At 40.0% G+C, this 15,746-nt stretch overlaps 1 protein-coding gene across 1 annotated transcript in view; it reads left to right on the top strand.

The window, feature by feature from the left end:
- The window catches only part of LOC112695039 (division abnormally delayed protein), a 124,020-nt gene that overhangs the window by 18,475 nt on the left and 89,799 nt on the right, over window positions 1-15,746 (top strand). The gene's annotated exons all lie outside the window — the stretch shown is intronic.

Genomic DNA, 15,746 nt, shown 5'->3' with positions numbered 1-15,746 from the left:
ATATAAGCTCTACGCCGAACACCATAGCGTAATACCGAGCGGAGAGATTGGCCTTTGTTACTTTGTGACAAGCCCTTGGTAGATGAAGGGCGATACACGAAGTAGCGTAAAAGGAAAAGGAATTTCTCCCAGCTTTTATAATTACTCTCTCCTCTCCTCTCCTCTCTTTCTCTCGTCCATATCCTCAAGAGCTCTTTGAAGTTCGGAACCCTATCCTCAACTTTCGTGGATTAATGTAACTGTACATACCGACGTATGTGATCAATCGCGATTTTACATAGGTACCGAACCCCTTTACGCGATGGGATGTTTAACGCACACGTACCTACGTCGCGGGGTACGTATACGAATCTATATGTAGTTTGTATGTAAACAAACCCGTGTACACAGGCGTTGCTTTTGTCAAATACATTCCACCCCAGCGCTATTAGGTGACAAGGAATGATTTAACGACCTGCAAAACAAGACTTATACAGTACCGGTGTACGCTAAGCTGCGATGACTCGGAGTATACATACAAGAGGCGTATATTACTCGCGAACTCGTACGTTCGCACAACACATACCTATACATATATACGATTCGACCGGAGTTTATCCTAGAGCCGAGGAGCTCTATTGCCAACCTATATGGTTGATGTACCTTTATACCAAAACTTTCGGCCCTTGCGTTCGTGCCTGAACTTGGAAAAGGGTCAAACTTTCCATGGGGTGGGTTTCGCTCTTCGGAATCCCGTACGGCGCAGCATCCCCTTAGATTTATTTATTTATTTTTCTTATCTTCGATCGAAAAAACCGACGTATACTGTATCGTGTTCCACGCTTCATAATGACCGTACTATAATTACTGTGGAGTGAGGTGCATTTTAAAATTAAACTGGAACTTACAAATAATGCGAAGCGATAGTGATGATATTCTCTTAGTTTGGCTGAGAATATTTTCCGATTTTTCTTCCGAATGTTGGCGAGAGAAAAAGAGATCTGTGGACCTGGAGCGAGAGAGAGAGAGAGAGAGAAAGAAGAAAGAAAGAAACGCGCGAGGGTGAAGGGGGGATCATGCTATGAATTGCCAGACGTTCGGGCGCCACCCAAATAGATTGGGCACTATGTATCATTTATAACACCTTCCGCAATGCAGTAAACAGAGGAGGTTAGCTTGTAAAGTACTACCAACATTTATATGTATGTAAAAACAAGAAAAACAAAAAAAAAAAAAAAAACCTTAAAAAGAATAAGTCGCTCAGCTAGATAAAATATATGTATACATACCTATGTGTATATAGATAGCGGAGAGCGTGAACTGGACCGATTTAGAACATAAAATATTACAACCGCGTCTCTCTCTCTCTCTCTCTCTCTCTCTGGGATTTAGAAACGTACAACAAACATTGCTCGCGTATACGTGTATACGATCTTTTTTCGACACACGACAATTATACCCACTTGGATCTGTCAAACGATTCAAGAATAAATTTTGCAATTCCATTTACAATTTGTATTTTCGTATTCTCTGTAATTATTCGTTGAAAACGAAAGAATTTCAGGTATAAAATTGAACTATTTTCACGTGCACATTTTCGAATATTCATGTAGCTGTTATATGGGATTTGGGAAAATTGCAAAAATTATATGTAATTCTCCATGCTCCAATGGGCTCATTTATTTTCCAACTCGCATATAGGATGTTCGATCTAATTTTTCGCGTGTGAAGTTTCGGTTTAAAAAAAAAAAAAAGTATAGGGAGTTATATACCTGTATTTACGTAAAAATCAATAGCTCGGGATGTTTAACGATGGGACCTGAATATATTTGACACATATAATATTAAGCGCGTTACGTAATATTATTAAAATATATGTATAGGAGAGTATACATATGTATAGTTCGAAGTAGTTGATCATATCTGAATTGCCGATTAACTTTATTATGTCCATTGGGTCCGTACGTGTTGAACGAAGCCCGAATGAAATGTGTACCCTCCTCGTAACATCCGGTATGAGATGTAGGGTAGTTATGTATTACATACCCCGTGTACACTTAACATAAAAATATATGTACACACTGTGCAATTGCGGTGGTGTATGTATACGTACGTGTATATATGGGGCATAACCCTACATCCTCAGCTAGCTGCGTGCCAACTGGAACGCGAGAGGACTTTTCGAGTACAATTGGGTTATTATACGGAGTCCCTGACTGAGAGATTCTTAGCTCTTTTTTTTTTTTTTTTTTTTTTTCTTTTTTTTTTCTTTTTTTTTTATCACTTTTGATGCTTCCAACTCCTTTCCTTCCTCCCTTATACTCCGGGTGATGCTTCCGCCGAGATTGAAGTCGCTAGGGATGAAGAGAGACCGAGTGACCTCGTTCTTATTCGGAAAAGTGCTGCCTGAGAAGTCGACCACTCACCACTTGCAAATCACCGCTGTTTCTTTATTTTACTCGTATAACCAGCAGTATGCGCGCGCGCGCGACGCATTTGATTTCATTCGTCGTTTAAATTTTTATCCCATATAATTTTTTGTCAATTTCACATCACCATATTTCGCATGAATGTTGAGAGTTTCCTTTCGTCGATCGACGAATTTTTCCCATCAAGATATAATTGATTTTTCACTTTTTGTGTCGGTAAATTGGCGATCACTCGATCATTTTCATAAGATGGGTTAATTTGGTCTTCGAATTTGGAATCCTGGTACCCAAACATTTAAAAATACCATAGAAAATCCTATAGCACCAAAAACTTCAACCACGATAACCGAAATTTTTCTCTTTACGATCACGATCGGACGATTTGTGAGTGGAAAATTGTCGAATATTTGCCGTATTGAAAATGGGACTTTTGCAAATTTTCTAGGGGAGAGGACGAAAATCAAAGCGGGGTCACTCTTTGTGGTGAATTTAATTTTTTCAGGCTCAAATTGAAACACAATCCAGGACCTCTGGCTGTACCCATAACCCTCGATCGGGAAAATTAACATTGAAAATGAAATTTTGAAATTTTTGTCTCTCCCTTTTTCCAACAGACGCGACGCATCATATGTATTTATATCGATCTTTTTCGGTTCGAATATTTTTCAACAAAACCTCCATCGATAATCCCTCGGGTTCGTTAAATTTCTTCACACCCTATAACAAAACGAATACGCGCGATGCGATCTTTTCTCATAGCGTTGATTAATAACACCTACCATTCGTCGTTTGCAACACGCCGCACAGCCTCGAACCAATAAAACTAAGGCGAACGAATTTTCTTTTAGGTATACCTACGGAGCCCTCTCGCTTTTTTCATACCCTGTTTGTCTTTCTTCTCCCCCCTCGATCTTTCGACTGTATCCCTGCCTGTTACGAGAAATAACCCATCACCCTTGTATAATGCTTTCAGGAGAAAACTTTTCAACGGGACTTTTCTCTTTTCCCGTCTCTGACTTTTTCTTTTTTCTCTCCTTTTCTTTTATGTCTTTTTTCGTTCGCGTATAAATGCTCGAAGGCGGGGGAAATTGACATTACGAAAATGTTCTCCGCTCCGCGGGTCACACAGCAGATTTACGACTTTGGGAAAATTCAACTGAGATTAGAAGGATCAAGTTGAAACCACCAATTATAAGGTCGATCGATGATAGAAGAAAAATAAAGAAGAATTTCTCAACACCTTTCGGTTTTAGAAAACAAATTCATTATTTATTTATTTATTTATTTATTTATTTTTATAGAACTAATATGAAAACTCGAGAAAATGACTAATTCTGAAATTGTGCGTGAAACTGGTTAAATTCACATACGCGGGAATTAATACGTTATTGAGTTGTAGAAATTAATTACTTAACTTTTGTTGATTTTGGCAATAATTTTCCACGTCCATTTTTATTTTCAGTGTAACGTACCTGTTAAATGATATTCTACGCGCGGCTATCGAATACATTATAATATACACACAGGTATAACGGTTTTTATGTATCTATAACAGATTATAATTAAACATCTGCGATACGCAGATTGCTGATCGTTGGTGTTACGGTTCTACATATTTTTTGTTTAGTTTGTTATTTTTTTTTTTTTGGGGGGGGGAGGGGGTTACGGCGATGTATTGCACGTATGACTCGTCGTACGTATTCCCTCTACGGTCGCGCGAAGGGGTTACATTAATAGATGACCATGCTCTACTTAGCGAACAAACGATGATTACGCCACAGGAAGCAGATCTAGTTTCTAGGCTATTACATTCAGTTTTGTCGTATGTGGAGCGCGGACGTCTCAAGAATCATCCAAATCATATCATATCTTTTATCATATTTTCTGTCGAATCTATTTTCTTCGTGTTCTTTGTCATCGTAATTTGCTTTCGTCCTTACTTTTTCCATGTCCTCGGAATCTAATGGGGAGATTTCCGAATTCCCAGTCCGTTTTCAAGTTTTTCAATAACTTGCGAATTTCGATTTTTTAATTTTGTTTCTGATTTCTTTAACTCCTCGGTGTTCGAATATCTTCGAAACATCCGGTATCCCCGTCCAACAACACCGCTCGATGATTTTCAACGCAAAAAAATGTAAAATTCAAAGTGACACGCGCGTTTAAATTTCATAGTAGCCGGTACATAAGTGCATGCATAATTAATTTACACGAAAATATACGTTGCTCACCGTAAGGCACGCGTGTTCAAGTTTGTTTTAGTCTCGAGATGTTATTTTCGTGTATAGGTATACCTTACGCACCTACCATCATTCACTCCCACCTTACAGTTGTATATATATATGTAAACACCTTTATGTGCATATAAATATATCCTACGTGTATAGATATATAGATAAAAATGTTTCTCAACCTGATAGTTTTCTCGTATTTAGTTAGCTTCTTCTTTTCTACGAGGAGCACGGTATAAAAAGATTCGGAAGAATAGAAAAGGAAAAGAGACTCGATCCCGAAGATTTCTCGCCTAACTTCTCCGCAAGCCTTCCCATGTAATAAGTTTCGTTTTTTCATACCTATAGTCGGAATACGGCAGCAGGCGATTAACCAACTAACGCGTGGGTGGCTCGCTTCTATGAGGAACGGGAAATTGTCCGTGTGGAATGCGTGACTTTTACATATTTATTTTTTTATTTTTATTTTTTTTTAACTTTTCAATTTTATGGCTCCTCGCAGCTCGTCCGCACGATCTCTTCTTTCTTTTGATTCGTGATCTTTTTTTTTTTTTCTATTTTTCTTCTATGCGAGCTCTATAACCCATTCCGTGCAAGTATACCTACGAAATCTAAGCCTACGGCTATGTCTCTATTGCTGCGTTTGCGTAAAAAAATACTTGGCGCCATCATACATATTCAATGGAAATATGCTAATAAACGGACATGGGATTAGAGGCTCGTCAGAGATATAAAGCTTTTACTGCAATGTACATATGTAGGTATATAATCGTACGTATATACATATATGTTTTATATGTATCTTTGATGTAAGGGAGACATTAGTTTCGTCGCGTATTATAATAAGCCGCACGCGCGTATAGGACGGTATTGCAGCATTAAGTGTTTTTTCGTTAATTTATGAAAGTCTCCGTGGCTTTGATTACATTTATTATAATTACTGGAATAGTGGGTGGGATGTTTTTTTTCTTTTTCTTTTTCTTTAAATTTTTATTAGGTTCTTCGCTTATTCATTTTATTTTTCGTAAATTGTTTTAAATTTTTCGTTCATTTTTCATGCTTGTATCTATCACTTATGGTAATTCGTATTATGTACGTACATTAGATATCAATTTTCGTCCGTTGACCGTTTTCGGTAAGGTATAACTTTTTAGTCTTCAATTCCGAGATGTTTCTCCGTTCGTTAGTACATTAGGCGTAAGAACACATGAAAATTCAATCGTCCCTCGTTTCAAATCAATGCGCGATTTCCCAAAATGTTCCGTTCGTACGAATTTGATTTCGAAGTCTCTACTCCTGACGCACAAATCCTGCACTTGATGTGATAATAGCAAACATTGAAATTGAAAAGTGGTATGTTTAGATTAGAAGTATATAATAAACGTAACAGTTTGAATGAGAAGTACAATAAATTAAAATAAATTGAAAAAATGAAAAAACGTCTTGGTGATTTGGCACGGAATGCCCCATACGTACACGTATGTATTTATACGAAGTAAATTTTTCATCTGCAACTGCATCGCGACAATGTGTAGGGGGGTAAGAAGAAAAAAAAAAAAAAGCAAAAGAGTACGAAAAGAGTAAAAGAAAAAAGTGGACCGCGAATATCGTTTTACCGATACAACTTGCAACACTGTGAGAATCACGAACGGATCTTATCCCTGCGTCGCCTCTCCTTTGCACGTATATTATAAAGGCTCTGCAGTTGCAACGTTATATATAGAAGCTTCCAGAAGTTGCGCTCATCTGATCACGTGGTGTGTTGCAGTACAGGGAGCGTGCAGGCGCGGGAATATAAGCTCGATCCGCGACCGGCGATCCGGTCTTGGGCTGTGGCTCGCGGCATTTTGTCCCTGGGTTTGGTCGCCATATAAGGACCCGCGGGCTCATTCCTGCATTGATGAGGAGAAGGCCCCGCGTATCTCGCCCCCCCTCCCCTCCCCCGCCCCCCCGTGCACTCTCCCGTGTCCTTAGGCTACCAAAGATATTGCAACCGCCGCCTTCTTTTCTCTCGTATCGAAAGTTTCGATGGTTAAAGGACCGACTTGAAAGATGCCGACGTTGTATATAGGGTGAGTCAATTAGAACTTTCGTAATGGGAGGGACCTCGTGCGAACTCGTATCGTCCTTAGATTCGACTTTTCTCGAGGTCCGGAAGGATCCCGGCAGAGTGGGGAAAATTGACTTGAGAATTGCGAGCCGAATTCAGAGACTCCTCCTATTCCAGCGCTTCGCCGAGGACTCACCCTGTACATATTATTTGTATGCCCACTTTATATAAATCTCGCGACGTTCTGCAGATGCGTGAAGCTACTATATTGTATGTAGTTTGATGTAAACGGATGAGCACGTGAAAAATCACAAACACTTATGTTCACGGTATTCGCACCCGAATATACAGCTAATTGTAAGTAGCTGTTTTATTACTACATATTTCAAATCGACGATGTACAACGTTGGTCAGAATTTTTTTTTTCGTCTCCTCGCAGATCTCTCTGTTACTATCGGTTCGTACCCCGTGTAAAGTTTTATTATCCTTGATTCAATCCAGCGCAGCGGTTCAATCTATATGAATATCTTATGATCAGCGTGTTCACTCGTGTGCATGAACTTTGCGTCTGCGTTGGTGTCAAATATTCGTATCAATTGTATTATTTGCCAGCGAATCAGTTGGATATGTAACTGTGACTATAGTTCACGGTGTAATTTTGACGCGGTAATATATATATTCAGGGCCCTATTCGTAATGGTCGATATCAGCTGGCCACGTCTCTCTCAATTCGACTCGAGTAAATACCCTCGACCACGGATATAGGAATCAATTATTTCATGACACGTTGGCAACGCGCTTTAGCCAAATTTCTCGCCAATTCACATCACGTACCCGGATACCGCGTACCCTCCATATCGCACGGCTGCTAAATATTGCCAAATGCAGATGAACAATTAACCACGTTTGTAATCATAGTTTGATTTTATTCATCAAATACAATGTCTGTACACGTAATTCGAACTTGATCGATATGTTTAGGGATCGTAATTATTTATATTATCCTGCCGTATAACGTATCGCGCTTGCATAATAACAACAAGTATCGTTCGGGTAATTATACCTACGACGATGAGAATTTCAGTTTTCATCATTGTTTTTTCTTTTTTTTTTCCCCATACAGTGAGGGAAATAAAGTTGACATATATTTGTCAGCAATCGAAACCTTTACCGCAAGTATCGGCAAAATATTGTGCGGTGCAAATCTACGGGAATGATATAGGTATATGTATAAACGCGATCGTTGCAAATATGTACACACATCGTACGTACAGGCATGTTGAGCCGCTATTGCAATGACATAATCGCAATTGTTAAACTAATTTCGTTAATTCGTCGAAATTGATTCTAATCGGTCTAATTGGCCGAGTGAGAACGCTCGTCCGTACGGTTCGCACAGCGTTACACGTTATACGTATACGCGTACATACGTGTGCGTCGAAGCGAATTATTCCTGTAAGTGCTTCATGATTTTATCGCGTGCACTCCGATCGCAATTTATATATGGTAAAAATTTTTATTCGCTGATAATATTATAACTTTCAAATCGACGCAACGACCGCGGATTCATCTGTAACCATTTCGCGGCACTTGAGCGCTGCTCTCAATCGATACGCGGCGATCACACGTCGATTTTCTCCATTCGATCGAAATTCCTCAGCGTATGCAGCGACGCTGCGGATGCTTGAAAATTCCAAGTGGGTAAGTCCGATGTGAGGAAAAACGTAATTCCGAATCGCGGGTGGGGTTTATAAATATTATATCGGTTGCTCAGAGTTTTCCCGGGCGTGTCGTCGACAAACTACGCGACTAAACTTGAAAGTTTCGCACTGACCAATCGGCGCAATCGCACACGTACCATCGAATCGGTACCCGACCAATCGCCTGCCCCGTACCGACCGTCCACACGTATACCTATGCGACGGGATTGTTTCTAACGAACGCGCTGCACGACGTGCAAACTCTGGAATGCGGTCGCCCTAAAAGATACTTTTTTGCTTTCGTTTTTTCTCAATTCTTTACTCGATACACACCGGGTCCTTTTTCCTTCTCTTCTTCATTCGTTCGTTATGTCATGTATCGGGTGCTGAGAAAAGTTGTGCACCGATATTTCTGTTACTTTTTTTTGAGTACATAGTTGTTCGAATGCATATGATTCAAAAAAGATTTGGACAGTGATCGAGAAATTTTTGTCTCATTTTTTATTCACTTATTTTTTGTTAATTCAGAATATGTACGTACATACATACTTACCAATTGTGAGTATATAGGTATGCCAATCACTTCCATTTTATCCTCTTTTTTGGAGAGATTTTCTAAACGGAGCGATCAATATTCGAAAAAATGGAAATAGAACAAAACAATAATACTCATAATTGCCGATACGCATATATACAGTTATTCAAATCGTTTTACGAACGTCCAACGTCTACGTCGGTATACCCGATAAACTGCGGTCTTGAAGAAAAAAAGCGATGTTTAAATTATAACAGCTGGTCCAATTCACGCTACTTTACCCTCGAGTGTACACTTGGGATTTCTGGTTCCCAAATCCAACCAATCTGCACCCTCTTAAGCGAGGCTCGCTTATTTTCACGCGCCAATTTTGACCAACATCTGCATCCACGTCGCTATAAAGAGACCACGTTGCTGCAACGTTCCTCTCCAATGAAAAGCTCTTCATCATTCTCATGCTTAATATACTCTTATATGTATACCGTGCACTACTTATGTGTTTGTGTAAGATACGCATATATGCAACTTCATTAAATGCGGGCTACACGAAGGATAAGGACGGAAACACGAGACTTTGAATTGCGATCGATCTGAGCCTTTGAAATTGGGTTGTACACCCGTTTCATGTAAAAAAAAAAAAAAAAAAAAAAATCACATGAAAGCTCATAGATATATGTACGGAGGGAGAGAAATACGCAGGTTCATTGAAATCTATAATACGCGCAAATACTTGGACCTCATATGTACAATTAAGAAGGGGAAAGCAGTTAATTGTGATTGGTCATTACAAACGCGCCTTACTTTTCTGCTCCGCAAGTTTTGAAAATAGCGCCCAGGTTGAAATATGCGGCTGTATACAATTACGAGTGGAAAATAATTTCCGCATTTTTATTCCAGGATTTATTATATTCTCATCATCGTCTTCGTTTTTAGAACCGCTTCCAGTTGAAAGTATTGAAACACCGACACCACAGCGGCGGTTGTAAAAGTGTAATCATGCCGCACAGCTAACTGTAATTCTGTTTCGTGCTTTGATAGCTGCGCCCTTATAATTGGTACAATTATTCACCTGTCACCGCAGGTTGTCCGCGGTTCTTTTACGGATAATATTCAACCTTGTTCCAGCGCCACGTGCATCTACTTCTTACTTTCTTTTCCGTAATTCTTCTCATTTCTGGTCCTCGCAGCCTGCTCCGTTTATTTATCTCCCGGCAACACCTTATATAGAATAATAGATACACGTAATTATATATATAGGAAGTAGCGGAGGGTCGGAGTATTTGCCCTGCATGATACGAGAATTTATACCCTGCAGAGTTGGAAACTCGTTGGTGTCTGTGCACGTGTAAAATAGATGAGGGAAACGGAGGTGAAGAAAAAACGGGTTGAAAAAGTGTTTCGGTTCGGGTTGTTCAATTTTTCTCCTTTTTTTCTTTCACCGTTGCAGCCGCGCGATCATCTAACAAGGAATTATAGGTTATTAGGTTATATATTTCCATTCGCTTCTTTTTTTCACTCATGCATTTCGAATCTCCTCTTTTTTTGTTGTTTCTTCTTTGTTAAAAGTTTGCTTCTTCTCGATTTTTTCCCTGTAGTTTGGGGTCCAACAAAATGAGAAAAAAAAAACGAGTCGTCTTTATTTATTTATATTCATCGTTGAAAAAGTCGTCGAATATTAGGGAGTTGAATCAAGTTGTCAAGCTATTGGCATTGAAATGTCTTCATTACATACCCTCGTCGCGTATGTGAGATTTATTTATGTGTGTCAACACGCTAATTATATACACACATATGTTGATTTGCGATATGCAAATTTTTGCGCTTAGAATTATCGATCGATGCTGCGCGACTACCTCACAACCTCAGGGATATACCGATTAACGATTCTTGGCTTTTATCTGCTGCTTCGGATTTTCTCTAACCACTCGATCGCTTCGCAGGCTTCTGTCTCGACGCATTAAGTTAACGTTCGAAGGACGAAATTACCCATTTGACGTCGATCGGAGAGACGTAGCGACTAGTGAAAATTGCGCTCGTACGTACACACGTATTACCATGCGTATAAAATATACGACTCCGCGTTTCGCGTTGGAGATTCCTATGTACGAGGCTCGGGTAAAAGATGGGAGTTAAAAAGCGTGTAGATGTACTTGTGCGGCTGTGATGTAATAAATAAAAGAAATTCAAGCGTCGATCGTGGATTGAGTGTTATGTGTGTAGCCTTGAAATAGTAACTCGGGGCACGTGCCTCGACTGTAATTGAATCTCATCGTTGCAACGGGCATGAATCACATCTGATGCAGCTACCACCACCCGGCACCGGCGGCCCAGAACTCTCGTCGTTATCAGTCTTCGGGGTGACCAATCGCATCAATAAAAATTTCCGTTGATACTTTACTCCAATCAAAAGCGCCTCAAGTGACCGGAAGTTCCGAATGAGGTTATTATATCACTCGCTTTGTTAATAAAAGCTCGTTTATACCGAAACGCTGCACCTGCGGATGATTCTTTTTTCTTCTATATTCTTCTCCTCGTAGAGGTATATGAGTGGGAGCGATAGGTTGTGTTTCTACTAAATTTCCCATGACTCTTCTTATGTCCTTATGATCTAATCTAATATCAATCTGGGTTAAAAGGTCCGCAGCGTTCTCGAAACTGCCCATATTGATGAGCTATGAGCTGATACAATTTTCAGTTCACTTAGCTCTTAACCGTGCACCGATATATACACGTATGTAATTTTCATCGTCAATTATCGTTGCCGTAATGCACAGCCCTTATCGTTGCACGGGATGGTCTAGGCGGGTAGATTTAGCGCGCAGCCTCCCCGCCCGCCCTGTGTCTCCTTTTCCTGTTTCCGTAAATGATATATGGGTAACTACCCCTCATTTAATTAAGCTACTATGTGTTGCACCCCCAGTCGGCTTTATATACGCTTATATATTCCGTACGTATACCTATATGGAATGTTACGCAGACATCAACTTCCGCTTTACGTTATTTTCCCCGCTTTCATAAATAATTTTGCGCACATACTTATACGAGACAGACACGTACAGACGTAAGTGCACAGAGATATATTGTACGGTTCAAAATAGTAAGAGCTGTAAACAGTCACTGATCTCGTTCAACTATTCGTGAAAAACTGGAAAAGAAAAGTTTGAGAAATTTGACGATTTCTTGCTCATCGGGATCGAAGGCGTGACCCACGGATTTTCAGTCCCGCGAATTTAATTTCAGTTGTTCAGAGAATCGTTCGTAGATTCGCGGCCTGACTATCAATCGATTCTATCGATGTGTGGTACGAACCCGTACGTATAAAACGATTAAAAAATGGATGATGTAATAAATATAAATGACATTTGAAAAAAGAAAAAATAATTGTCGCACTTCGCGCTGGGTAACGAGTCGGTGGTTAATTAGCATTAACGAGAATTTCATCCCGTAGTAATTGTACACGAGGTTTCGAGTCAGCTCTACTAAATGGTTAATTTGAAAGTTGAAAAGTTTTGCGGCGAAACGAGCTCGCGTATAACTCTGTACAGCTATACTAATCCAAAATCTTTGGCCGCCTTTTAATTTACGGTGAATGGGGAGTTGGGGACCCTTCGCCGTCGTCTTACATTGTATACGGGGTTCGTGGGTGTGGGTAAGTTGTTTTTACCGGGCTCAATAGCCGAACAACCCCAAGACGACGACGACGACGACGACGACGACGACGGCGACGACGGAGGAGAAATGGGAACGAGGTGGCGAATGTTCGCCGTGCGAATTTTACGGTAACACGCCGCATTTCCTATTCACTAGGATAGTCTCGGGGGAATTTCGCTCGTTACAGGCACACCTACCCACCTTAATCTAATCCCGCCAGCTACAAATACACGTACTATTCACGCTTCTGCAGCAACGCGATTACGCGTTTAGTCGTACCACCAGCTACACGTTGAAGAAAAAAAAAAAAAAAAAAAAAAAGGGGAAATTTCGACCAATCATTTTCGCGAGTCTTTTATTGAAATTCCTTAAACTCTGAATCGTTTGAGTTTCCCTGTAATTTCAATCTCCCGAAAATAAGAGGGTGCGATAAAAAAAAATCTAAAATCGTGGCGTATTTATGTTTAGCCCGGTCAAATTAGACGAATTTCGGACCAAACGACGGAATAATTCAAAGTGAGCTGAATTTCGGTGTACCCACCCTTACTGAGTGTTCTGAAACAACATCCGAAAAGTAACCTCGATTTGTCCTCGAGCCTCGCGATTTATAGGGAGCAAAAGGGAGAAAGATAAGACTAAAAATGAAAGATTTGTACATGCAGATTTACCGACGGAGGTGATGAAGTACGAAAAAAAATGGTTACCGTGCCTATATATATACATATATATACATATTGATGGAGGTTAATATGTGAGAAATAATTAACATCATTCGTTGAGCAACGAAGACAGATTTGAGAGGTCAATTCACACGGCGATGTAATAGCTGGTTTGTACTTGCGTATGAAAACATTTTGCACCCTTTATATAATTTTTTCACCTTTACGCTCGCAAAGTGTAATCTTACGCCACGTGGTATATAGCTGAATCATATCCGGGTCAAAATGGAGGAGAAGCGAGGTCCCTCGAGCCCTTCGTGTGAAACGTATTATTATTTTCAAGACGGACACCCGCCCTTATAATTCCGCCATTGATAATCTAATATCTCGCCTCTATGCATCGCTCTGAATAGAAGATCACGGACGAGAGGTACCTATACATATTTTGCTCCCCGTCTCTCTCTCTCTCTCTTCATTGCTCTCTCACTTTTTAACTTCCGTTCGCCCGTTCCACACCCTGAAATCCTACGGCGGCCCCGATCAAATTTTCTCTACCCGTTTGCCGAATTCTCTCATGTACTCGGCGAGTTCGTCGTAGAGCGCACGTTTTCTTCATTTTACTTCCGAATAAATTTGATTTTGATTTTTCTGCTTAGAAAAATCAAATTCGAGACTAATTAGCCGAACGAGGAGACCGCATATACATGTAGTTGAGAAGATTAGAGGGCCGTCCCCAAAATTGTAGATTGGATTTTTTTTCTTTCTTTTTTCATAGAAACTTATTACGGGACTTGGTCTTTTTTATTTTCATTTTAATTAATCTTGTTTTTTGTTTCGCCGTATTTTCTACCTACCGAATTTGCATGTCATTTGCAATTCGGTACATTCATTCCCTTTCTATGTGCAACGGTAGCTCTGGAAACGCCGAAATTAGGCAGACCTTTATTACCTATACGGGTAATGCAAGTTAGGGAACTAACTTTTAATTCGAATACTCACGTCTTCGGTATAATTTATTTTATCCAATTCAACCGAATAACATCAGTTGAAAATTTACGATCGGTCCTTCCGCACTGCCAGGGCTAATTACCTTCGCGGTACAATTATTTGGTCCTCCCGCGTTCTTCGGACGAACGAATATCGCGTAGGTATTGCATGTATATGCATATATGCATATTTCGTTTATCAAATACTTTGTTCAATTATAAATTATAATTGTTGTTCACACCGTCTCTGAAAAAGTTACTCGCTCCAGCCGTCGTATTATTATGTGTTCATCACAATTTACATTGCAGTATTACTGTACGTGTAGTATCTAATTATATGTTGTGCACTCCGCTGATGCATGTAATTTCACTCGCAATCAGCATTTTTCGCTTTTATTCAAATTTTTCTCTCTTTACAATACACATTTTATGAAACGAAAAAAGTTGGTCGAAAAATTGCCTTGACGAAAACAAATAATATCGTGTAGCTACAGGCATAAATTAGCATTCATCTCTTCAAAATTGAGGGACGATCGTTGTGAAGATGGGTAGAAATTTTTTTTTTTTTCTCGTTTCTTCCTTCATTCGAAGTTTGTTTCGAAATTTTTCAGAGTTTGAAAAAGTGTTGAAAAAAAAAAGGCTCAATTACATCGAAAATGGCGAATATCTATACATGTATGTATTACATAAATACGCACATTATACGGAGCGTTAAATTTTATATATACAATCTGGACACATGGTATATACAGTACACGTGTCTACGGCTTATACGTGCATGCATTTGAATACGTACAGTTGTGAATCCCGAGTAATTCACGGGACGATGCGCAGCTATCGAGTATACCTACCTACCTACCTGCGGGCGCGCGTTGCAGCGGTTACGCAGGTGAAACAAAGTCGCTTATTACGCGGTCGTCGACGATACGGAGTCGCGTGAACGTGTTGTTACTGATAAGGAACACGGCACCCTCCACGGCCCGCTCTCCTTAATACCTACGTAGATCATACCACTACCATCCCATTCGCCGCTACCCACTGCATTGCACCTTACACACCGCAGCTCTTCTGTAAACGGTGGGAACTCAACGCAACCATTATTTCTATTCAACTATATGTATTATCCTCTATCTCTACGCGTAGTACGTACACCGCGTACATCTGTCTGCTGTGTGCATACGCGAATACTTGCACGCTATAGGTATATCATAACGAAACTGCAACCCCGTGCCGCTGCAACGAGTCACGCGAACTTAAGGCTCTCGCTGAAATGTTAACACGATTAAAGTCTCGCGCGGCCCCAGAGATAACATTGGGTGCTATTCTATATACATATTATATATGTATACACGTATCAGACCGGTTCCGCAAATGCACGTGCTGCATATTTTATTTAATTACTACGAGATCTTTTTTTCAAATAATAATTTCAGATATTTTTCAAATTAGGTTACACCGTTCTGATAATTTTTTCTCGAAATCATGGACTAGACTCGAATCGCATGTACCATGTACATGAACGCCACAGT

This window comes from Athalia rosae, chromosome 1 (genome assembly GCF_917208135.1).
Source record: "Athalia rosae chromosome 1, iyAthRosa1.1, whole genome shotgun sequence".
NCBI classification, from domain to species: Eukaryota; Metazoa; Arthropoda; class Insecta; order Hymenoptera; family Athaliidae; genus Athalia; species Athalia rosae.
This window is presented reverse-complemented; position numbering and strand designations above follow the sequence as displayed.